The 24,265-nt window shown below is 31.1% G+C and overlaps 2 pseudogenes; both read right to left on the bottom strand.

Moving 5' to 3' along the window:
• Positions 1-10,209: 10,209 nt before the first annotated feature.
• LOC100783432 (molybdate transporter 1-like) lies at positions 10,210-12,066 on the bottom strand (annotated as a pseudogene).
• A 7,686-nt stretch (positions 12,067-19,752) lies between these two features.
• Positions 19,753-23,556, bottom strand: LOC102670016 (plasmodesmata-located protein 1-like; annotated as a pseudogene).
• Positions 23,557-24,265: the final 709 nt, after the last annotated feature.

The following is a 24,265-nucleotide window of genomic DNA, read 5'->3' as shown; positions in this document are numbered from 1 at the left end:
GTTATTAGTAATTTTTAATGATAATCACTTTTTCTTTAAATGACTTCTCAACTCCTTTTGATAACTTTCTTTTCATCTTTTTTAATAAACCAACCATTTAGATTTCACTAATCCAACACTATTTCCCAAGCACTTTCAATTTTCTACTATTTAATTGTTCTGTTGAACTTGACTCAAGCTAAAATTGAAGGAGCTTTCTCAATTGATCGTATTTTTGTCGCGATCGCTTGGTCAAGACACTCACCCTTTATCTAGTCCTTTTCAGTTCTCAATTTTAAAGATCATCGTTGGTTTCTTTATTTTTAATCTCACATTACATACACTTTCCCAGGTACCAAACGTTGTCAATAGCAATAAAAATGAAAGAGTGGAGTCAAGTTAACTTAAAAACTAAATGCAGGTAATCTAGGTAATTGTGGAGAAGAGAATATGCTTTGGGAGCATTCACTTTAGACTTGCATGTTCTTCAAAGATTTTAATCTTTTCAACCTCTTGCCCCTTCGGTAAAGATAGAGGAAATTTTTGAATTAAAAACTTGCGATTATTTGGCCAAAGATGAATGCGGCATGATGAACGTTAAGGAACAACCATGAACCATATTTTACTCCTCTAAGTGGGTCATATAAAGAAAAATGATAAATATCTCTCTGAAAACATCTGTCGAGTGTGAACCTAGAACAGTTTACGTTTAAGGTACAGTTCATTATCATTGGGTATCAATAATCTCACAACACGATTGTTGGGGAGAGTAAAATTTTCTAATTTTGGAAATTTTGTCATGTTCAAAATATGATTGTCATTTGATTTATCAATTTAACACTTGAAATAAATTGTTATAAGTTTTACTAAGTGTCAAGAGAATAACAAGGTGTTTTTGGTTCGATCAAAGGTATGATTATGATCAGATCTTGTGTGTTTGATGATGATCAAAGGTTTTGGACTTTAGTATTCTTAACCTCTGAAAGTTCTTCAACCACCATTATCATCTATACTGGTTTTTCTAAACCAAGTATTCTTTCACAAGTTTTTCGGGTCTCCAACCCACAATGCACTTGTGGTTAAGTTGGCAAACAAAATTGGCTTAGTTGTTTTTATAGGACTTGTTTGGATACAAGCTAAAAGTACTTTTGAGAGCTTCTCTACTGAAAATATAGAGTTTTCTCTGATAGAGAAGCTTTCAAAAATATTTCTAGTCTTATATCCAAACATATTCATTGTGACACCATCTACCTTGAGATACATATTTATATAATAAAATACATGAAAATGTGAAATTACATAAAATAATTTTATTCAATGAACATAAAGGAGATCACGTGGGTAAAAGGTTTACATTCACATTAATCACCAAATTAAAAATTTATCAATTAAGGGTATGAAAACATTTCTGGCTCAAAGTAAGGCCGTCATAAACTCAAGAGGATGAACTAAAGACTCAATATGTGAAACAAAAATGATAAATATTACATGTTTAGAACTTCATGCACGAGGTTCCTTAAATCAATTTATCTAGTCATCTGCTCTCACGAATACAAGGTTCAAGATCATCATAGCGTCCAAACACAAAAAACACACGGGGAGTGAGTTATCACATTCCTAAACAGATAGAGATAAACGAAGGCACATATATATAATATAAGTATAACAAGCTTAACTTAGCACAATTTGCATCATTTTACCACTCATTGTATAACATCAATTGTCCCAAGGATTTAATCACAAAATCACATTTCACACCTTCACATTAATCACATATTCAAAAAAACAAATCTCAAATACAACACAACATCTCACACGCACACAACTCATTATTCATCATCATGTAACAAGTCACAATGATCATTACATAAACGTTATGTAACAAATACACTAAGACTTAATCTTATATGCAATGTGGTACCATGTTAGTGAAAAACCTCATCGGACGCCTAGGAGTACATGACAAGACAAACCATACACTGGTATGGTCACTCTCACTTGATAAAATCATAGGGAGACCAATCAGGGTCACAATATTTTGCGAGAATGTTCCAATCATGTGGGATTGGCGTAGGCTTAAAGGAACACTCAAATCGGGTATATTTACCCCCAAGGCCTAAACTCTAAAGAGTCCATTAGAGTTTCTCCCTCCTGATTCAGGTTCAACTCAGAAAATATTTTAACATGCAGATTCTATCTCTAAACTATACAAGACACAACTCCTCAATTTTTCTCAATATAATTTTAACTTGTTGCCCTTATCGTGCGATTGTATGGTTCATAGCTCACAACTCAATGCACACAACATCTTAATATACGTGTGATATCATAATTTAACACACACTCAACTTGTCACTTACACACAGTTCATCACACTTTCATAATCCCAAGACATCACGTTATCACACCTCATGCATCATATACATACCACACAGTAATAATATTAATATTGTATATTCATATGATCAATTATCTCGTTAAAACAAGCATTTAAAATCGTATATGTGCCACTGGAGTTTGAACTATGCAATATACACAACTACTCAAGTATTTTCAAAATCATTTTAACTGGTCGCACCTCAAAGTGATTCAACTCGTCGGGTTCCCACAGTGGATCCCATTACAATACTCATCGCGCATTAACTAGTCACCCTTAAAGGATCTTACAGTTGTGTGATTGTACAATTTATGGCTCATAACTCAATGCATTCACTTATTCATTCAGTTAATAGCAATCACATGTACATGTATAGTAAACAGGTATATCCTTACATTTTCTCCTAAGTTACTATGACCTTTGTAGAGTAAAATTATAAGTACAGGGGATGTACTAATCATATTGCATTCATACTTATCTTGCTTGAAAGCTAAGACAATTCATCTACAACTCTTATGTTGATCACAAAAACTATTTTGACCATTACCTATGTCAAAACCTAAGGTAAACATTGGCTCATTACTTAATCCTGACAGCTCAACCTTTGCTCAGTAATTTGACTCTCTAGGGGGTTATACAACTTCTAATTGGGTGAAACCAACGACATTTGTTAGATAACATTCAGGGATACAACTTTCATGAAGATCACAAAACCTAATTTAATCATTTCCTTAGTCATTTTTAGGCTACAAGTTAACTCACGTTATTAGAACAATAGCACAGGCTTAAAACAACTAATTTTCACTAAGCACGGGCGTGCTCTCATCAAGCACGGTCATGCTTCATGAAAAACCTCTATTTCGTGAAGCAAAAGAGGCACAATTTAGACCTCAAAACACACCCAAATTCAAAACGAATAGCACAAAACATGTGATCACATCATGGAAACAAAACCCCTCAATCAATTTTTTTTAAAAAAGAACATGCAAGAATCAAGAATTCTCAAATTTCTAGGTTTCTAACATTCAAAGTTCAAACATTCAATTAAACCATCCAATTCGCATCAGGGCATCAATTAACCTGTCAAACGTGAGCAATTCGTAGTTATCATTGTACAAAAAAAAATTAAAACGCATAAAATACCCCAAAATTAGCCCCAATTTGATCTTCTAAGGATCCATACACATATTCACTCTAATCCCAATTGCGATAAACTCATCCCTTACCAATAAGTAGGCTCACTGTGTAGTCCAACAGCGATAGTGGTGTCTTTAGCGGTTCCCTAAGATTCCTCAAACTTTTCCTCTGATTATTCTGCTAGGATTTCCCAGCGTTAGAGAGAAGGAGAAGGGATTGGAGCCTCAATATCACTATCTTTGTGCGAGGAGAATTTTTCTCTCTACAGACATTATTTCACAAATCTCAGTAATGAGAATGTGCGAAAATGAGTTCTGAAGGTGGTGTCCAAATTTCAGGATGATCCAATGGTTAATGGTCTGAGATCGTAGTTTTACTGGGATAAGTTTGAATATATGCTGGAAAAAGAAAGGATTTTGGAAGAGAAAAAAGGGAGAACAAAGTTGGAAGGAAGAGAGAGCATAGAAACATATTAATATCATAAATATAAAACTAATCTATTATTTACTCTATTTTTCTTTATTTTATTGTTTTATGAAAAAAGAATTATATTTTACTCTTTCATTAAATAAATAAGCAATTAAAACATCCCTTTATTTTCTAAAATATTATTTTACTCTATTTATTTTCTAATACTATGAAATCCTTATTTTAATTAACAAAAACTCTTTTCTCTTATTTATTTAATTTATAAAAATATATTATTTTTTAAATAAAATTTTATTTATTTATTTTATGTAAAACGAGATGTTACACTCATAAACACACTTCAAAAGCATCAGTCCCCTAATTGTACTTTTGAGTTCCCTTCATAGATCCTGCTTTGAAAGATCTTTTTGTTCTACTTCCTATATTCTCACTTCAATGAGATTACACACAATAGCAGATTTGGAAAGACTTTTTTTATAGACACAAGGTTGGCAAAAATTCTAGAGTGTTTTGGCTAGGGAAAACTGTCATCAAAGGTTATAACTTTTTTCAATAGAAGCATTGATTTCTTATCTTATTCCTTATGATTATTTGTCTTCCTCGCAATGAACTATTTCGAATGAGGGTCATTAAGATAGTCTTGTTTGTAACTATTAAGTATTCAAACTCTATCTAACTTTGCATCATATGTCTATTTCACACAATAATTGTTTTTTTTTTGTTTTACTATAGTTCCTCTCCGTCCTTTTTACAACTTATTTATTCTCTAGTGGTTTATGATTTCTTTTTCAAGCTCATGCAACAAGCAAAATTTAAAATTTGAAATTTTGATAGTTCGTGTTAAGCTATTCTCTTAGTGGTTCGTTCATTGACAACTTATGAAATCTATCACAAATGTTGCCTTTGAAGATGAGTGACTGCAGAATACTTCTATTAGTTTCTTTTCAAAACTATAATATTTGTGTAATAGTCTTCAATGCTTCTAACTGATTTGTTTAACTCATAACTTGACGAGTTCCTACTTTTGAAACCCTGCTAGTCTGATTTTGCTCCAAGGCATCTTCCATATTTAAAGTTCAAGGCTTAAAAATAATTTTATATTTGATTTGAAGAAAATTATGATATTCTATCATTTAATTGTTATACCTACGCAATTGATCAAGACTAAAAAGACTCCCCCACAAGTCATCTATATTCATACACATCTCTTTCTTAAAAATGTTACTCGTTTTATTTTTATTTTCTTGAATGCAATCACAAACAATCCATAAACTCAAGATAAAAATTCAAAATTTTTTAGTTTATGCAATTTAGATTATTTGAGAAACACAACTGGTCTTCAGGGTACGATGTTTGAACTTTGAAGTCCATGATACTACTGTATAGGATTCACTTTTCCTTGAGCAACCTTATTTTATGCATCATTGACAAGTTTTGAAAATCCAATTATTGACTACTCCAACAATGATTAATTGTGTTAGTGAAAAATCTCATATTGAAGGATGAAGACTAGACATAACTCAAGGTTTGAGTTCTTAGAACCTAAGAGATTGGATGATGTTAGGTCCCTTAACTCCTAAGTTTTTTTTTAATGATAACATAAGTATTAAATTTTGTATGAACTAATGGAATTGTTTAAGTGTTACATGTATAGACCATCCAATCCTTTTTTGGTAACACCTTAAACCTACATTTCAAGTCTATCCATTCGACCATTCTAGTGGAACTTGTTTTTACTAAAGCTATAACCAACGTCCAATATGTTGTATTAAAGCAAGCATCCAATGAAATTGTGAAAATTAGTACCAAAGTACTGTGTGCTTTTACGCGTCCAAAAGAACATAACTAACTTACATAAATGTTTTATATTCAATTAGTTAACATCCATATGATTGGCTTGCACGTTAAAGCATCTTGAGGTTGATTCGTTCACTAGAATATTCTATTATTTGAATTTTCCCTCTTCATGTATGCTTTGGAATTCTTTTAACATTTGAATTTCAAGTTGTGTGCTCTTATAGACAGAAACAAAGATCTATCTACAAGAGTTGCAATAGTACAACTAGTGGAAGCAGAGAACATGCTTGGGCGAAAAAGTATTGTACCTTTTATCTCCTTTCTCTCTCCTCTCTACATTGCTACGTTGAAAGAATAACAATTGTGACACAACGATCTCATCAAATGAAGACTCTAATCTCGTAACAGATACTTTCAGTGACGGTTATAAAAGGCATTTCAAGGCTCAACACAAGACATAAGACTACAATCATTTTTCAAGTGCTAAAACACTATCAGAAGTATTGAATGCTTAAACACAAGAACTTAGAAAGTTTATTCTTTGCATAACAAAGCTATCTATTTTTATATGAACTCAATTGTATATTCTCTCTTTGAGAGATTTGAATATTGTATTCATTCAAACTATTGTTTGGAAAGCTAAAAGTGGCTTAGTTATCAAAGACTAGTTGGGCGTTCTTAATCTCAAGGAAAGATTAAGGGTGAACCAGAAGTAACTTAGAGAATACTTGTTGTACCCAAAAGTGATAGGTAAAAACTTGTTTGTAATCAATTTGTGATTAATGAAACCCTTCAAGGATTTAAATGAGAACTGGATGTGTTTCTTCTCTAGCTTATGTTATAACTTGTTTACTTTAGTTGCTTCTATCTCACTATTGGACACACAAGTTGTTAAAAATATCTCTTGAGAAAATTTGTTTTTAAGCTGTTGGACACTCCTATGTAGAGCATCTATTTTTGAACTTTTGATCAAGCTTGCTTTGTGAAAATCTCTATCTTGCAAAAAAGCTTCAAGTTTTATTTAACACACTATTAAATCCTCTTTCTAGTGTGTTACATGTATCTTAGGGGTAAAACAGTATAAAAATCTTCTTGCATTATCTTCTTTCCTCTCGTCTTTACTATGCACTGGTTTTGATTGCTAAGTCATATAATTGTTTTCAAACTTATTAAGCTTGAACACTCTTTTAAAAATGAAATAACAACTGAGCCTTTTTAATTAAACCTGGAAACTGAACAATCTTTTTGAAACAAAGCTCTAAGTTGATAAGAACCTATTTTTAGAAATTGTTTGAATTTTCATTGAGCTTATAACCATTCTTCATTCTGAACTAATTTTATAATTAGAAGTTGTTTTCAAAAATAGTTATAAGTTTGTGAAAACGCAATTATCCACCAAAAGCTATTTCAAACAAATAATAATAATAATAATAATAATAATAATAATAATAATAATAAGACCATATTCTTTATTTGTTAAAAGATAAATCACATTCTTTAATTGAAAAAAAATATTTTTTTATATAGATAGATCATGATCTTTATTTCCTTACAAATAGATTGTTTCTTAATTAAAAAAACAAATATCACCTTTCTTAGTTGGGATATGGATCCCTGCAGTTGAAAAATAACAAGGAGTGCAGTTCGACGTTTTACCACTCACTTTTTTTTTTTTAATTTTTATTAATATTTTGTTTAATTAATAATGGAGAGTGTGTGGTGATAAAATTAATTAAAGTGCACTCCCATCAATTATTTTTCAATTGCAGGGGATCTGAATACTCTTATTTGCTTATTTTCTCATTTTTGATATTTATAATGTATATAAAGATCCTTGAGAGAGATTTTACTTTAATTATTATCTTATTTTTAATTAATATTTTATTTATCAATTTTTTATAATTAATTAAACTGCGGATAGCAAATATGAGTATGAACACTTAGATACCAAAACACACACGAGTATTATTACCCACACTTGGGTATAGATACCGAAATTTTCTTAAATCGCTGGTATGAAATCGGAATTTTTTCCGGTGAATACACTTTCTAAATTTATACTACTTTGCAATTTAACTTTCAATATACACTATTTTGGGACTATTTGGAATTTTGTAAAATGTGACACTTGTTTGGAAATTAATTTGGGCAAGGAACTACTCAGAACAAACAAATTATATAGTTATGCCATGCTTACCCAACTCTCTCTTTTTTTTTATTTTTTTAAATTTAAAATATTATAAAATATAAATATTATATTATATAATTTTTTAATTGATTTTAAAATTATTTGTTTATTAAATTAAATTTTATAATTCTTTTTGAATTTTTTTAAAGAAAATGATATTATTAAATATAATTATTTTGTTTTATTATTTAGTTTACTTAACATATTTTTTAGGTGAATATTTTTATTTAAAATCTGAATTTTTTAATATAATTATTTTTAATATAATTATATTATTAAATATAATTAGTTTATTTATGTCATTAGCTCATCATCCATCAAATACCAGGGATATATCACAATCGATATTAACAATACTAGGAAGATAAGTATACATGTATCATGTACAATATATTTCAGATTATTATTAGTTTTATAATATTTATGTTGTAATTGCATTTTTTTAATATGTTTCATTATTTTTGACTATTATCTCAGTTATTATCTTTTGAAATTTTATGTCTATTGTATAAGATAGATATATCAATTATTTTTTTTACTGTATTTTTTAGTTTGTTTTAATACTAATAACTAATTTTCTTATTGTTTTAATTAACGAACATAATAAAAAATACTAACAGCACATAAATTTAACTATAAAAGTACATACAACATAACTAAAAAATTATACTCTAATTTTATTCAATTTTTTTTATTTTTCTTTATCCGTATATTTTTCTTTAAAAAAATAAAAAAAATATAAAATTTAATTTAATAAATAAGTAATTTTAAAATAAATTAAAAATTTATATAATATAATATTTTAAATTTAAAAAAAAAACAAAAAGGAGAGAGTGTATTCACCTCTATACAAAGTATAAAATTGTTCACGGAACTAGTATAGATTGCAGTGTAAATTCATGAGTTTTCAGCATAAAATCCCAAACAATGTAGATTAAAAATTAAATTGCAAAGTAGGGTAGACGGAACAAAAGCACCAAATACTATAGTTATCTAAGTCCTATTTATTATCATCTCTTTGACGCTAGGTAGAGAATTCCTAACCGTACATTTATCGTTACTGATTTCTAAATTCTAATGAAACATGGTTGAACGCATATTTTGGGATATTCTTACCCTTTTTTTTCTATCATATAATCTTTTAGAATTTTTTTTTTATGTCTAACACTTAGTGTTGTTAAATTTTTTTATTAATATTTAAAAAATATTTTTAAATATGAATAAATATTATTAATATGTTTTCATGACATTTTATTAAATATTGTATACACACAAAAATATATTAATAATATTTATTCATATTTTTTAAATATTCTCAAAAAAAATTTACAACATTGGATAAAACAATAATATATTGCTAAAGATCATATATATATATATATATATATATAGTGTTTGTTGTTAATAGTTTTATTTTTGCAACTTTGGACATAAAGTGGATGAACAGAACTCTACGGCTGAGTGGAAGATAAGCCATCCTTAATTTTTAAAACGATTATATTCATTCGTAACATATTCCATTGCTAGTCTTATCATGAATTTTTTATCTATTCTTATTCTTCATCAGCACTAGCTCAACAGGTTAGAGGGTTATTTTGGTGAGAGAATTGACGTGTGGAAAAAAATTGTTTAGCCTGATCTTCTCTTGATCACTGACAACCAATAAGATGAAAACAACTTTTAGTTAGCTTTGACAATAATTTAGAGTTGAAAGTTGAAGCAAACAAGTGGAAAGGTGAAAGATAAAGAAAATAACACTACTGGTAGTGGTTAATTCCTTATGGTTATGGGGCGAATTTCAAAAGTTGGAACGGCATCTTGCCCCAAAGTTAATGCTAATTAATTTGCAAGCCTTTTCAAAATACAAATTCTATATATTCGAGCATCCAATCTTCAATTTTATTCGAAAAGGTGATCGCATTAGCTCAAATTGGAATTTTTTGTTTTAACTGCAGCTCAAATTGGAATGTTATATTCCTTTTGTTGTTTTTTTTTCTTTTATCATGAAAGCAAATAAAAATTCTTCCATTGACATTGATAAAATGTCCATTCTCCATCCAACAAAGCATTCTTGAAACAGATTCTGTAACTGAAGCAACTTCTTTTATATAGTAAATTGTAATTAAGCGTTACATACATGATTTGTACTTATTGACAAGGAGAAAAAACCCGTAACTTCTTTAAGTTCCTGCTAATTCACTATACAGCATCAAGTCCCCTAACGAAACCTCATTTAGCTTCATGACAGAGCAAAAGAAATTTTAAATAAATCTAGAAAAAAACACACTTTAGAATAACATCATTCTTGAAACTCATCCATGCTGATTTATTTATTTAGTCGTTACAATTACACCGGAAAACAACATAATAAAAAGCAACAAGAAGCGAATAATAATACATAAACACTTACATTTTTAAACCCCTAACCAACACACATAATTTGTCTTCATGTCTCTCATCATGTCACATAATAATATCAATGTCTTTCTCTCTTTTATCTCTCTCTCGCAAGGTCTACAATAGCAAATGGGTGTCCATAAATACTTTTCCTATAAAATACCTACACTATATATGCTCCTTTAATTTTTAATTTCTTCAGAGTTGCTCGGAGCTTTTATGCACCCATATGGTAGAAAATGGTTTATCATTAATTGTCCAACTCCTAAGCTTAATAAGCACATAAACAGCCATTCCACACGAAAAGCCAAGAGCTGCACTTGATCCCACAAGAGAAAAAGCGGTGCAAACAAGCATCACAAAGGAATCTTCTTTGGTTCTAATGTCCCTACAGCAAGTGGCCAATTCAATTCCAGCAGACAGTAGCAACACCCCCAAGATCCCCACTGGAAACTGCCTTAAAATGTGTGCCAAAGAAGTTCCCAACACCAAACCCAACACCAATTTGGCAACACCAAGAAGTGCCACACACCCACCACTCCTTCCACCAAATTTGTATTGTCCTGCAAGTCCACCAGCACCATGGCAACATGGCATTGCACCAAACCAACTACCAACCAAATTCATCAACCCTACACTCACTGAAAGTGAAGTGGCAGAAAATTCCCTCTCTGGGAACAAATCCTTTGACAACTTGCAAACAGCTATCACTGAGTTTAGAATTGACAATGGGAGCTGAGGAATTGTGCCCTTCACAAAACCTTTCTTCCATGCATGCTTAGAGAACTTCACTACCTCCATAGAGGAAGGTCCAAACTTTACTTCATGCACCACTTTAGGCCTTCTTATAAAGGCCAAAACAACACCCAACATAAAAACAATGAAAGCAGAAGGTAGTGAGAAAACAAGCCTCCTCACTCTATTTTTTCTCATGTTTCTTGCTTCCTCAACCCTCTTACCCAAACTTTCACTTTCACCATCACATTGATCCTTCTCACCAGCACCACTCACAATAACAATAAAACATAAACAAACTATAGCCAAAACCAACCCATCAAGCCCAAACCAATGCCTATCACCCAAAGCCCTAGACTTTGGCAAGTCCTAAATTTTTCTCACATACTTAACAGCTGTGAAAGCAAAAGACAAACCTTGTGCTAGTTGAATTCCCCTCACAACACACAAAGGAATCAACGTGTACACAAGCTGCATCAACCTTGTAACACCCAGAAGAAACAAAACCACGCCGGTTAAGATACCGGCGGCCATGATCTCCGCCACACCAAAGCCGGAGTCCGATAAGGCCTCGGCGGCGATGGATTTCATGGGCTGGACAGGCATAGGGACACCATAAATAGCACCAGTGATGATGTTGTAGATGCCTGTGAAGATCAATGTGGTGCCAAGGTTAAGGTCCCTTGAAAGTGTGAGGGATAGGGTTATTGGTATGAAGGTGCCAAGGTCACCCATGGCACCGTTGAGTTCACCCCATTTTGAACGTAAAACCAAGTTGGTTTTCACTTTCTGTAAGATCACTTTGAATGAGAAACGTGTGGTTGAAGTGGTTTGGGTTGTTTCATGGGTTGAGATTGGAATTGAAGGGTTTTGGTTTGCCATGGAATATAAGTTTAGGTGTGAGATTCACTCTTTGGTTGTGAATTGTGTTGTAGGTGTAACACTTACGGGAGTGAGTGCTAAATAAATAAGATTTGCAGGTTATATATACCGTTGAGAAATGACAAGATATTTTCTAGGCACTTTTTTTCTCTACTTCTTCATGCACTCTTTTTCCATACAATTTATCATGTTTTTTTTTACGATGGATTATTTATTAAATGAAGTATTACCTCTTTTTTCTAGAAATAAGGTATGCTCAAAGCATAAAGTCATGAGATTAACTCTCAAAAAATAAAGATTATTGGTAAATTTTGACTCTTGGAATAAAATATTCTTCAACCATACACACAATCAAGCAATGAATCCTTATAAATATGTTTAAGGAATTCAGTTATCTATCAATCTTGTTATCACCTTTTATCTTTTATCTAGAGATGCCTAAATTATGTTAATTTATTTTAACATTTTTGGTCTGTATGACAATTGTCTAAGACAATCAAATAAGGGACTGAATTTGAATTCTTATAACATCCAAAAGATGTTATTTATTTTATTTTTTTTGTTTTCATTTTATTTTTTAAATTTTAAAAAGTTTTACTGTGATAATTCTAAGTAATTATGTCAAAGAAAATTAAAGACAATTATGTCAAATTAAATTGATCTTTCTATGACTTTTAATATTAACTTAAAATATAATTTTGGTTCTATAATTTTTTGCAATCGGTAATTTTGTTCTTTCATTATAAAATATATATAATAAGTCTTACATTTGCAAAACCAATGATTTTAGTTTCACCCTTGAAATGATGACTTTGACCGTTAATTTTTTAACATTGACTCTTACATGGCACAATTTTAGGAATGCAACACTATATTATTTGTTTATTTTAAGGTGATTAGGATTTTTTGTTTAAGTAAAAAATTTAAATAGAAAAAATAATAAATAAGGAAATTAAAAAAAAAAAATTACCGTGCCAAGTCAGTGTGTTATGTGAAAGTCAACATTAAAAAAATTAACTATCAATGTCTCAACATCTTAATTTGGAGGGTGGTACTAAAATAGCTTATTTTAAAAAATTGGGAGACAAAACTTTTGTTCAGAAAGTCATTTTAGTTAATTTTTATTTTTTTATTAGTTAAAAAATTTGTTTCACAAAATATTTTTTTTAATAATTTTTAATATTTTTTGAAACGTTATTTGAAGTATTATTTTTTGAAATGTTAGTTTCTATCTTTTTATATTTTTTCTTTTTTATATTTAAAATATTAATTAAATTTTTTATTACCATTTTTGAATAAAAAATGAATTATTTTTTTTCACTTATTCCACCTACTTATTTTTTGTATTAATATACTATTTTATTTTTACCATTGTACTATTATAATATTTAATTTATTATTTGAACATTATAATTCATGAAATTTACAATAATAAATGTTAGCTTTTTTTTATTTTAATTTATTATTATTTTTTAATAATTTTACATTATATGATTTATTTTAACTATTATGCTAATTAATATAATAAAAGTATATTGTCTACTTAAATGTATTTTTTTACTTTATTTTAAACTTGATTAAAAACATTTTAAGATTCATAGTAAAATATATAATATGAAAAATATAATAATTGAAACTAAAAATGTAATGAAAATTATTTATCTATAAATAAAATTGAAATTTTTATAAAATTATCATAGAAATATGTTCATTTTTTTCATTTTACTTTTTCTATCTACTTTAACAAATAATTTTATCAAACACTTAAATTTAATAAGTTAATTTTTCAATTTTAAATTAACATTTTAGTTAATTTTACCAAACATAACTTAAATATTTGTATTTTAAAATGAATGAACTAAAATTACATATTATAAAAAATAGAACTAAAATTATTTTAGCCTTAATATTAATAGTGTTCATTTCCGTTGACATTTTTTTTATAATTTGTCAATTTTTATTAAGTAGAATAAAATAGTGTGGTCAATCTATATCTACATATATAAATAAATTTGTAGAATCATTCGGTTTTGATAATGTTATTTTCTAAGATGAGAGAAAATGTGAGGCGGATAAAGTTGGAAAACATTATTCTGACATGTCAGAATTGTGATTTTTAGTTGAGTGTAGAAGTATTTTTTTTAACAATTTCATTTAATAAAATATTAAATTTCTCACATTAATGATATTAAATAAACAATTTTGACAATTAAAAAATAATTTTTATATTAATTAATAACATGCTATTTAATAAATCATTTTAATAATTAAATATTAATTTTGATTATTTTGATATTATGTTGTAAAATTACGTACTTCCTCTGTCCTTATTTATAAGACAGTGATACTTTTGAAAAAACTAATTATTTTTTTACTAAAATACTATGAATTGACTCTTTTCGTTTTCTATAGAGATTGAAAAAAAAAATAGATTCCACTAAAGTTAACGGTAAATTTTTAAAAATGTTGTAATTATAAACAAATTTGATGTTAATAATTAAATTAATTAACTTCCTTAATAAGCATAAATTATTCAACTATGTTCTCCTTAGTTCTTTTCAGTAGCAACTACCACTGGACACTCACACTGTCACATGTTGTGTTCACAGAACTTCAGAAGCAGTAGTCACCTGACTGTTCTTCCTAAGTTCTCTACAACAACATTTATTATTGGCTACACATAGAAACCTACCACAACAACCTACTATGGTCTCTTCACACCAAGGGAAAGGTGTACAAAACACAATAAATTTAGGCACTATGATGGCTTTCACCTAGAGTGTTTTCGGCTAAGAAGTTCCTTATGAAGGGTTTATCAACTAACTTTTATCCTCTATTTTGACAATCTTCCTTGCAAGTTGCTTCTTGAAATTTGATCAAATTATATACTTGATTAGGAGCTAGTTGTTGTATTGGTCATTGGAGAATGAATTCAAATGCAGCATAACTATTCTACAGATTCAACCTCTATCATACAACTTTAATGGGTTGTCTACTTCATCTTTGCTTTTGCTCCAGTGTCAGACAACTTGAAGCTTATTGTCATTGAAGGATTTGTTGAGATAGATCCATTTATGCTACCTATGATCTTAGTGGTTGCCATATGAATTCAAATTTTGAATAATGGGAAGATTTTTAGAGATTGTTTCTGCAGTAAGTCTTATAGAGAAGTGTTGTTATTGCATTTGTCTACCTTAGTTCCTATGACTTTTGGACCATGAGACATGTTTGTCTTCATGTTTCAACTGCAACGCAACTTTTAATGATCTTCAAGTCATGTAACTTCTAATATCTATCCCTTAATTCAAGTTATCCTCAACATCATGTCTCTGACCATATACAACTTTGGAAATCTACACTCTAAACTGGAAATCACGACTACCTTTCCAGCTTCTCAATAGATCTCCTTCTAGTAGTCCTACTTCTTGTTGTAGAATTTATGTCATGGAAAAGTTTCCATTGTAGGCTTATGTTTCACATATCTATTATGCTTCTAAATATGTCATGTCATAATAAGAACACTTAAAGAAATCATCACTAGCTAAGTTCAGTTACTTCGGTTTAACTTCATAGTGATTTGTCATCCTTAAGACACTTAGTTCTGGGAGGACTTTGTCTCGACCAGTATAGCATCACTATTATAACTTGGAGCAAGAACAAATCAAAAAAGATTTTAATAGGTTTAATATTTTATAAGACAACATCTGTTCAATTAAAAAATAATTAAATATCTTCTTTAGTTTTAACATAGTTATATTTAATATGCTACTAAATATTTTAAAATTTAATTTCATTAATGTACATATATATTATTTATATAAATAGTGAGGAGGATCCACTTATTCCATGAGTAAGTGAAAGGAATTACTCCTAATATTGATCGTTTATTTTGTTTCAATCCAATGATTCACAACAATTAATTTAAAAACATGGGTCACATGATCCATTTGTACTTCTCTTTCCATTTTCTTTTATAAAAAAATATGCTCGTGCTCGTTGTTGTTCTGCGTTCCTATACCATAAGCAAAGCAAACATAGTGGCCACCTCCATCAGAGTCTCAAGTTTCAGCATTGTGAAAAGTGTTTACACTACTAAAAAATTATTTTTTATGACACACATTGTAAGATGGTTATGGAAAATTGTCTTAGAATATCACGTGGTGATAATTTTGTGAAAATCATCTTGCCATTCCAAGACGGTTTTCGTAAAATCGTCTTAGAAGTTAGTGTTTTTAATTTTTATCTCTCCATCTCCTCTCTCATTTCTCACTCTCTGACTCCCTCTCTACCTCGATCAAGATCCCCTTGCATGTTCTTGCTCCCACTAGGGCGCCTTCCATGTCACCAACCACAGTATACCCCCTTCCCTCCTCGCTTCCCTCTGTCTTGCCGACCTCTCCTTCTTCTCTAGCACCCCCATGACAGACAAACTTCACTACTCCCGCTTTGTCGTTGTCTAATCCGAGGGCTATGGTAGCAAAATGCTTGCCACAACCACAACAATGATGTTCAACCTTCCTTTGGTTCTCTCTTTATGTTCTTTCATAAACCTAACATTTTTTCCCTTCCTTTTTCCAACCAACTCTGGTCGTGAACCAAGAAACCACTTCCATCAATCACATCCTCTCCATGTTTGCAACAAAACCCCTCTAGTTTTAGTCTCTGCTGCTGTGAGGTGATTTTTGGCCACCGTGTGCCGCCGTCATCCGCTACGGAACTCGATTTACGACCATCTCATTGTCAACAGGCTCCATCCGCAATAGGCACCAACATGGCCATGATCTGGGATGACCACCAGAGTCGCTACATCGATAAACTCTTCTTCTGCGTTGTCGTCCGCAACGTCAGGCTCCACCGCGACTGCATAATTGTCGTCATCGAGTAGAAGATATTAGTCTACAATTTCATTGACCTGAAGCTTGTGCACTAGATTGAGACCATTTTGTGGGGTTATGGTTCTCAGGAAAACCATTTTTGTGGTGCACTAATTTTGTTTGATGAAATGCCTACCCTACTGATGCGATATTTATGAATGGTTGTACCCTTTGCATCGAAAAGCTTACCCTTCGCATCGGTCAGTAATCATTGTTATTTTTATTTGTCTGTGTTTAGATTTGTAGTTAGTGAGAGTCTTTTGTAAAATGGATTTTTTTTTTTTTTGCATAAGGTAGAAAACTTAAATTAGTGCTGAACCTGGACCCAATGTTTATGGAACATATCAGTATCCCCCACGTGAAGTTGTTACCACTTGGGGAAAAAGTTGTAATGTGTCTATTTCCTCTGGCTCATACAAGGCAAGTATATTTGTATATATGTGTTTTTCTTCTTTTTCCTTTCTAAGTTTTAAGTTAAGAGAAATGCTAGTAATACTACACTGTTTTAAATTCAGATATTGCAAAAGAAACTGATACTACTCTTGTTATGTCTTCCACAGGAATGGAAACATTATCTTAATAGTGGGTCTTCAGTAAATATTTTGTTTCATGTGAGCTCTAGGAGCTCTTCTATTTCCCTTGTAATTTCATAAGGTATGTACATGGTTTCTACACCACATACATCTATATATCTCTTACATGGGAATTTATCCTCTCACCTTTTCAAATTTCAAATCACAAGGTTATGTGCAAGTTCTATGTGTTTCTTTGGATGTAACATTAATAAGTGAGATCCTATAAAAATTAAAAAGAATAAGAAACATAGAACTTGCACATGACCTGCCATTTAACATCCCTGATTTTAGTTATCATGAAACTCAAGCATATACATTATCATTTAGTGAACATGTTATTCTGATGGCCTTACTTTCAAGGGACAGGAGCCTCACTTATTGGTTGGAGGACCCAACAGAACCTAATACAACTCTATCATGGAATGTGATCCATGGTAAGACACAAAAAAAAAATTGTGTTTATGTCAATCCTATACTAATGTTGCTATGTTTCTTTATAGGAATTGGTATGATTACACATGACATACTTTCGTCACCTAGCTATTATGTTGCATTGGGTAATTTGGATGAAGATGCGGAGGTATTTCTATAAACCTATACTATACTTGCTCTGGTGGGCATAACAATTATAGGTTCTTTAGCAATGACTGAAGGGAGGGCATGGTGTGTTATTTTTCCCATTAGGATCTTCAAACAAAGTTTTTTGTTAAAAAATAGATAAAATTGGTATTAATTGACAAAATCTCTTGTTAAACAAAGTAACAAAACATATTTAGAGATTATAATATATGAACTAAAACTTAAGTTGTGATGGCATGGTGTGACTTATCCTGTGGATTTCATCATGTCTTCAATATAGACTTGGACTTACATGCTTGAAAACCTTTGAATATTTGGTTGTTAAACTTGAACATTAGAACATGACGCAGAGTTGTCCCTTATACTTCATCTTGCATTTTTAGAGATTTGTGTCTACTGTCTAGGTGTGTTAAATCTAATCTGATATATCTTTGCTTGCTTGACCGGAAAATAAACAAAGATCTCGCAAAACTTAAAATAGAGAAGCCAACTTAGAACATATTAGGTTAGTGTTACTTTTACACATCATATCATAATATTAATTATTCGAAGTTTACTTTCTCGATTTACATCTTTTTTCCCAAAATTCTCATAATTTGAATTTTGAACACATTCATTTCAATTCGATTGAAGTAATCGTCACACCTTAAATTAGTACTGTATTTGGACATTGTTATTGTTTCAGAAAAGGCCTTGTTACATATTAAAATGGTGTTATAGTAATGATAATTTTGGACCAGAGTGTTCTGAGTGTGGGAAAGCTGGGGTTTGATACAATTAATCTTACTAGATTTTGTTAGTTAATACTTCTCATACATCGGAGTCAGTTTTTTTTTTCTTTCATTATTATGATTTCAATGTGAGCTTATATGTTATTAACTAACAAACTCATAGTTTTTATTTAAAATTTATATATGTTAAAAATACATTATTAGATCAAAATGAATTATTACAAAATTTATTATGTAAACTTATATGTGTATTAAATATACATTAGAAACTTTAGTGTTATATACAGTGACATTAATTATTTTTTAACATGATTCGTTTATTAGTTCAGTTGGTTAGAGTGTCGAGCTAATAACATGAAAGTTATAAGTTTGAGCCCTAGATGGGTTCTCGAAATATGTTGGGTGCAGGAAGAAAATCCCTACAACGAATGCTTACTACAAATGTGCTCTTACTAATGGTCCATGTAGGTTGAATCTTTTCTTTCCTAATGGAAGTGTTGCCATTACTAAAATAGTAGCATTCCACGACGCTCCATTGACAACAGTTCCTGAAAAACTATCATCGAAAAAAATGTGGTGGCAGTATCGTGATTAAAATGAAATTGGCGATGTCGGTTTTAACAAAACCATCTTTATTTATTGTGTTCAATGATGATTTTCTAGAAAAAATGTCATTGTTGGAGAATTCTAATTTCAACATAAAACCCGCTCATCTTCTTGACTCTCATGCTCATCTTTCTTAATTTGAACCTCTCGTACTCTTGCCACTGCCTCTCGTGCTCATGCCCTCGCCTTCGTGTGCCATCATCTTCATTTCCCTTTGCCATCACTGTCCATTTTTCTCGGCCTCGTCATCACATAGATCTATCACATTTGGCTTTTGATCCCAATCAGAGAAAAGTTAGGGTTTGCAACTTTCCCTTCTACTTGCGAATCTTAATCGAGTAGTTGGGGCCCATGGCAACATTTTCCATTTCCCAATATGGTTTATATACGCGGAAGATCGGTGGTGAGTGAGGCAAATGGCAATATTGTCACCATCGATGCTACTAAAGGCGGTGTTGGAGCACGTTCAAGCAGGCAATCGAGCACTCTGGGCGGAGTGTTGAATAGATTTATGTAGTGGTTGCGAGCAAGACAAAGCCAATTCCGCAACACTCTTGATACAACCTCCATAATCTACATTTCCCAAACTACCCTTACACTGCCCCAACACATAGAGGCATTGGTAATTTCCCATGTAGAACAAATTTATGTTGTTCTACACACCATTCTCCGCCATCCCAAATGTCACGTCCCTCCTTGCCTTGAACCCTCCCCCGTTGATCACCTTGCGGGCCCTGCACACCTTGTACAATAGTTGTGTAGCCGGGACGACCTTGAACTCGACCACCTCGTACCGAAGGTAGCACTTGCTTAGCTGCACCCATGCCGCCACCACATCATCATCGCTGCAGAGGTGCCCCAACATGTTTGGAATCTTGTTGATGTAGTTGTAGCATTCAGAGTTGGACAAGTCCCCTCTGCATTGGTACGCTCTCGTGAGTGCATTTGGTGTAGTCGCGGTGAAGCTCTTCTGTGCTGACACCGACATTAGGGAATCTAAGAGTGTTTTGACGTTCTGGGAGTATTGACCTTGCATCTTTTGGTCGGCGCAACGTTTGTAGATCAAGTTTGTGTTGTTTGAGGTAGTGGTAGGTGAAATACTAAGAAAAGAAAAGGAGCGTGTGCTTGTGGTGTTTTGTTTTCAGTATACCCATTTGGGAGGTTACTTACTTCAAACTTCAATCTCATTATTCATCTCTTGCTTTTTGTATTCACTAATCAATGCTTACATTTCCTTTCTCAATTGCAGTTTCCCAATGACATCGAATCACATTTAATCGGCAATTTGCAGAGCAACAAAGTCAAGCCTCTTACCTATATTTCTATGATGTTGTTTACTTGTTATTCTTTTAATTTCCTTCAATTAAGAGTTTAAAAATACTTCTTTGATTTAGAAACATGACCACACTTTTTTCTAATTTATGAATTTTGGGAATTCTGTTCTATGTTCATATTTACAACATTATTAATTTGGGCTCAGTGTTGAGGCGAAGTCAAGATTCTTATAGGTTTTGTTTCATATTTCACAACTGTTGTTCCCAACCTTGCTTGTGTACAAACCATGGATGATGAGAAGGTATTTTTTTTCTTTGTAATTTGTTTTGGTTGACTAGGTAATTTTCATGTGCATGAGTACATATAAGGATGTAAATTATATATATTTTTTAAATCTTTTAAGGTGGGGGGGGGGGGGGGGATGGAAAATCATAGAACTTGGAAATAGTTGTAACATAATGATGAGTTTCAAACAAGATTTTCAGATTTCACTTGCAAGGTAAATTGTTTTGATTAATTTGTGTGTGTGTGTGTGTGTGTGATGTTGAAAGCAGTCTTTAGGATAAGATGCATTGAAATGGTAACTTTGCAAATAAACCTTATATTCTAGAAGTAATATCAGGTGCTGCCATTTGGTCAATGAGTTTTTTTCGGTGTGTGCAAGTGAAATTATATTACATGTAATATTAACACTTAAGTTCAATCAAATTGGAGTAATGTATATTGTTAAGGGCATTGTCAAAGTATCAAGTCAAGCCAAGAAATTAAAGTTGATGCTTGGTTTGCAAAAGTAGAAGATGCTAAGTTTTGGTCATTTATTTAAAATGAAGTAAATTTAAAACTTGTACTTGGCTTGTTAAAAGTATGAAGCTTGAGTTTGACTTGTTTGGTTCATTTATACATTGATTATTTTCTTTCCCTTTATCAAAGCTTGAGTTTGAGCTTGAGTTACTCATATACACTACTCATATACACTTACACCTAATGGGTCAAGGGGTGGGTTGCAGTCAATGCAATCTTAAAAAACAGGTTTAACCCAATCTAACCCATTTTTTGGTAGATTGGGTTAACCCATTTGACATTCGTACTCACTGCAAACCAAGTGAACTTTTGTGTAAGCCTTGATGGTTTTTTGTCTACTTGGATAAAATGTATAGTAATAGTCCTTGGATATATTTTCCATGTTTAGTTTCTGAATTATCTACTTATGACATTTTCAATTCCCTAGATATTTGCAACAATAAGCATTATTGACAAATAGATTGTTATTTGACTACCATTTTTTCAATACATATTTCTACAAAACACTTAAAGAAGTTGTTTCCTACAAGGTGCTTAATTGTCTTCTTGCTAATTCATTGTTGTATTTATGTGCTTGCACAAAGATTATTTTCCTCAATAAGCATATTGTTAATCATTATGATATAATCATTTATTGTTACTTTTTCTTGAGTTATTGAATGTGTTTTCTTGATAATTTTGAAGGTATATTTTGAGATTTAGGTAACTGATCAACAATGCATAAAATGTGAATTGTTGACCCAATAACGCTCCTTTGCTAACAAAAACTAGTAATTTATACAAATATGCAATCATTTTGTAGTTCTTTAGAAACATTCCTCATGATCTGATAATTTATTATTTTTAATTTTTTTTAAACACATTCTAAGACGGTTCTTTGAAAAATCGTCTTAGAATTCTCAAAGTTTTCAATTTTTTTTAATAAAAGACATGTTGACATGGTTTTTTGAAAAACTGTCTTAGAAAATATACTTTCTAAGACGGTTTTTTCAGAAAACCATCTTAGAATCCTCAATTTTTTTAAAAAAAAATTTTAAGACGATTCTTTGAAAAATCATCTTAGAATTATCAAATTTTTTATTTTAATTTTTTTTTAAAAAAATATTTTAAGACAGTTATCTGAAAAACCGCCTTAGAAGGTCCACTTTCTAAGATGGTTTTTCATAGAAGTCGTCTTAGAAACATCCATTTTTTATATTTAAAAAAAAACAATTTCTAAGACGGTTTTGAGAGAAAATTGTCTTGAAAATTGTATCCTTCTAAGATTGTTTAAAAACCGTCGTGAAAAGTATTGATTTTTCACGATGTGGATTTCAAAGACAATCGAAATCTGTCGTTAAAAGGTCTTAAGAATCGTCGTAAAAAGTCATTTTTTAGTAGTGTGTAGTCTTAGTTACTCTTGGTCCACAACATGCAAGATTATTACCATATACTAGCTTCAAAGAAATTGCCATCCTTACAAAATAAAAATCATAAATGAGACATAAAATTATTAATGATGCAACCTAGCATTGCTTTTTGGTTTATAATAGAAGTCGGAAGCTTGAAAATCCTGTGCTTTTTCCCTCTACCAAGAAAAATCGAATTCCCTATGACCTTGTGAAATGCTTATTCTTTATATTCTCAACTAAAGATATGAATATATTTCAGTTTACAACTTATTCATGTAACTTTTCTTTGATTCAGAATGCATCCAATGAGTGGTATGTCAAACCATCCTATAGACCAAGATGGATGACCTATATTTTTGGCATTGGTAAACTCCTTACATAGTCAACCTTTTACTAGTTGTATTAATCTCAAATGACCTTATATCCACTATTTATGCTTTATGTTTCTACAGGTGGATTGACTTTGCTTGTGTTTGAGGCCTTCAACTTTTTGAACCAACTTCAGTGTGCTCATGAAGATAGAGCAGGAGTTAGATTTGAGGGAACAACTCCTCAGAGAACCAATTTGCTTTCTCTCACAAAGATGATGATCTTTCAAGCTGGGGTTCATCATATGAGTCCTTGCCACAAGATGAGGAGGATCTTGACTTTTTTTCAAGATGCCCCATTGATGGGAAGATTTTAGGTGATGGTGAAACCAGTAATAATACACGGTGTCTTTGTGCTATTTGCTTTGATGCTCCAAGGGACAGCTTCTTCCTTCCAGGTGGACACTGTGTGGCTTGTGGAACTAGGTAATTCATTCTTATAACAATTAACAATCAACACTACTAAATTCCTAGAGCTACTTTGTTTACTAATAGATTCACATATAGCATAAGAGATGAATTGGGGACTCAAGTTATTTCCCCCTAATTTTTCTTATAGTATTTCACAACTATAAACAAGTAACACATTCCCAAGAATTCCCATGCAAATAATAATTATTAATCTTTTATTTATTTATTTATTTATTATTATCAATAGAAAAATAATGAAAATTTAGTTCCAAGTAAAATAATTTGGGGAGGGGAGGATATGTTTAGTGACAGACTAATCACAAGAGTGAGTTTATTTTGATTTGATTTGAAGATTACTTGCTTCACAGGTGTTGTATGCTAGATTGTAGTGTACTATTATTGTGGCTTGATTTTGTTAATAAATTTAAATTACTAATACTAATATAAATTTGTGTTTGTATAAATGTATGTATTGACATTTTCATTCTTTTCGTAACTACTAATATTGAAAAAGATTCATTCATGTATTTTGGTCCTTGATCTAACCATACATATAATTTTATTATAAAACAATTGTTTTCATCTGTGATCAATTTTGCAGCACCCAAACATTTCTAAACACGCTTCACAAAAGTTTATACTTATTTTCTTTTCTTGCATATAACACTTAATGTCCTGTTATTGTAGGGGCATCAGTATTGCTAATCATGATATGGTCAAGGCAAAGTAGGAG

This window comes from Glycine max, chromosome 17 (assembly GCF_000004515.6).
Source record: "Glycine max cultivar Williams 82 chromosome 17, Glycine_max_v4.0, whole genome shotgun sequence".
Lineage (NCBI taxonomy): Eukaryota > Viridiplantae > Streptophyta > Magnoliopsida > Fabales > Fabaceae > Glycine > Glycine max.
This window is presented reverse-complemented; position numbering and strand designations above follow the sequence as displayed.